General features: G+C 41.6%; 1 pseudogene; it reads left to right on the top strand.

The window, feature by feature from the left end:
• Window positions 1-344: 344 nt before the first annotated feature.
• Window positions 345-2896, top strand: LOC122739293 (annotated as a pseudogene).
• The last annotated feature ends 390 nt before the right edge of the window (window positions 2897-3286 follow it).

Below are 3286 nucleotides of genomic sequence, written 5' to 3'. Positions count from 1 at the left end.
TCTTGACATTAGGATCTTCTAGCTCCTGGGCCTTGTAGTAGTGGGGAGCCACCTCCAGGAGCCAACCACTCTTAATTTCTAGCACCTGTAAAGAAGAGGAAGATGAGTACAAAATCCCACAACACTGGTTTCTAACTTCCTCACTGTGTCTGTCAAGGAAACTGTTAAATGTTCAAACTTAATCAGAAAGGGAGAAGTGGCTGGGGCTATTGCTGTTGGTGCTCAAGGGACAGAGTCTTGAGGATATAGTTCTTCCTGTGATTCAGTATCTTAAGAGAATTGCTCTTGAGAAGGCAAGAGAATGGGGGTCAATCCACAAGGATCTCCTTTCCAAATTTCCTAGCATGTCCATGGGACAGGTCCCAGAGGTACCTGGCTTTTTCTTAAGTTATAAGGATATCAACTGTGAGGATGGTGCCCTGCCAGGTGCCTACTTAAGGGAGCACAATGATGGGAAAGGGAGATTGTGGCTTTACCTGTCTCATAAACTCCTTGGTTGTCAAGACAAGTTCATGGTAGAGTAGTGGTCCTCTGGATCTCTGGCACTGTGGTCTCCTCTAGTTCATGCTGATAGACCCAGGCTGTGTAGAGGCAGAAGCACTTCCCTGCAGCCATCCAACCTGCATGACCAGCTTGCTGATTAGCTGAGGCCTAGAGAAGGGACAATTTAACGACCTCTAAGAGGTGAAGATGATTCCCTACCCCTTCCTCCCAGAGTCCCCTCTCTCCTGAGTTTTCCTGAAGCCTAGTGTCCTTTTCCCCATGTGCTCCTGCCTCAAGGTCCTGACCTTGCTACAGGGTGTGACAGTAATGGATTCCTTGCCAGTTCTGGGGTTATAGCTCTTTGTTTGCAGAAACCAAGGTCCAGAACATAAATAATGCCCTCAATGGTCAGTGAAGTATCAGCAATGTTTGTTGCCACCACCACCTGTGAAAAAAGGCAGGAGTCACTCATTCAACTATGCCCCCCCACCCAAAGAGACACTACAGTACTTAGCCACATGATTCACTCTACTACATTGTAAGCTTCTCAAGGGCAGTGATTGTTTAATCTGCCTTTGTATCTCCATCTACCTACTATCATGCTGTTCACAAAGGACCCTAATAAAGTTTTTGTGTGATTAAAAAAAAAGCTGAATTGCCCAAATGGAAAAGGAGGTGCAAAAGCTCTCTTAAGAAAATTATTGCTTAAAATTAGCATTGAGCAAATGGAAGCTAATGACTTTATGAGAAATCAAGACACAATAAAGCAAAACCAAAAGAATAAAAAAATAGAGGCCAAAGTTAAATATCTCCTTGAAAAAAAACAGCTGACCCAGAAAATAGATCCAAAAGAGATAATTTTAAAATTATTGGTCTACCTGAAAGCCATGAACAAAAAAAGAGCTTAGATATCATCTTCCAAGAAATTGTGAGGGAAAATTGCCCTGATATTTTAGAATCAGAAGGTAAAATAGAAATCGAAAGAATCCACCAATCAACTCCTGAAAGACATCCTAAAATTAAAACCTCCAGGAATATTTTAGCCACACTCCAGAGATCCCAGGTCAAGTAAAAAATATTGCAAGCAGCCAGAAGGAAACAATTTCAGCATTGTGGGGCCACATTCAGGATAACACAAAACCTAGCAGCTGCTACATTCAAGGATCAGAGGGCTTGGAATATGATATTCTGCAGGACAAAGGAACTGGGACTACAGCCAAGAATCACCTACCCAGAAAAAACGAGTACAATCCTACAAGGGAAAGTGGGAATTCAATGAAAGGGAGGATTTTCAGGCATTCTTGATGAAAAGACCTCAGCTGAATAGAAAACTTGACTTTCAAATAAAAGACCTTAGAGAAGCATAAAAAAGTAAACAGGAAAAATAAATCATGAGGGATATTAAAAGATTAACCTATTTCCATTCCTACATGGAATGATAATATTTCTAACTCATAAGAACTTTCTTATTATTAGGGCAGCTGAATGGAGTGTATTTAGAAAGAGGACACAGGTATGAGTTGAATATGAAGGGATGATATCTTTAAAAAAAAAATTAAGGGGTGAGAGGAATGCCCAGGGAGAAAGGGAAAGGGAAAGGTGGAATGCAATAAAGTATCTCACATAAAAGATGCAAGAAAGCTTTTTTCAATCAGTAGCCAGTGCTAGTGTGTTTGCACACTTCACTCCTTTCCTATCTCAGGCTCAGTTCCTCTGCCACTGCATCTTCCCAGTCCCTTTGGGACTTTGGAGATCTTAAGACACCCACAGGCCTGCAGCACATCAATGACTTCTTGGTGGACATAAGCTACATCAAGGGGTACACACTATCCCAGGCTGGCATCACTGTGTTGGAAGCCATCTCAGGCTCGCCACCCACAGATTTGTACCATGCCCTCAGCTGGTATAACCACATTAAGTCCTACAAGAAGCAGAAGCCAAGCTTGCCAGGAATAAAGAAGGCTTTAGGTAAGTATGGGCCTGCTGATATAGAAAATACCACAGGAAGTGGTGGAGCTACAGAATGCAAAGATAATGATGATGTGGACCTCTTTGGGTCTGATGATGATGAGAACCAAAGAAGCTGAGAGAATGCCTTGCTCAGTACGAATCAAAGAAATTAAAAAAAAAACAACATGCAATTGTTGCCATGTCTTCCCTCTTACTGGATGTAAAAGCTTGGGATAATGAGACAGATATGACAAAATTGGAGGAATGTGTCAGAAGCATTCAGACAGATGGCTTGGTCTGGGGATCTTCTAAATTTGTTCCAGTGGGATATGGCTCCAAGAAGCTTCAAATACAGTGTGTAGTAGAAGATGATAAAGTTGGGACAGATATGCTAGAGGAACAGATAACTGCCTTTGAAGATTATGTGTAATCCATGGATGTTGCTGCCTTCAATAAGATCTAAATTCTACTCAAGAATTGCATTTGAATAAAAATATTTGCAAGTAAGAAAAAAAGAAGAAAGAAAACCTTATGGAGGGGAAGAAGGGTGAGGAGTTGGGGAATGAGTCACCCTTCCTCTCATAGAATGGGCTCAAAGAGGTAAATAGCACACACACACACACACACACACACAATTGGGTATAGTAATCTGTTACCCTGCAGTAAAGTAGGTGGGGAAGGGGATGTGGGGGATATAAGAATGGAGGGCAGATTGGTAGAGGAGGTAGTCAGATGCATAATACTTTTGAGGAGGGATAGGGTGAAAGAACATAGAAAATAAAGTAAATATCAAGGGGAGGGATTAGGATGGAGGGAAATACAGTTAGCAATAGCAACTGTGAAAAAAATTTGA

This window comes from Dromiciops gliroides, chromosome 2 (genome assembly GCF_019393635.1).
Source record: "Dromiciops gliroides isolate mDroGli1 chromosome 2, mDroGli1.pri, whole genome shotgun sequence".
Classification (NCBI taxonomy): Eukaryota; Metazoa; Chordata; class Mammalia; order Microbiotheria; family Microbiotheriidae; genus Dromiciops; species Dromiciops gliroides.
This window is presented reverse-complemented; position numbering and strand designations above follow the sequence as displayed.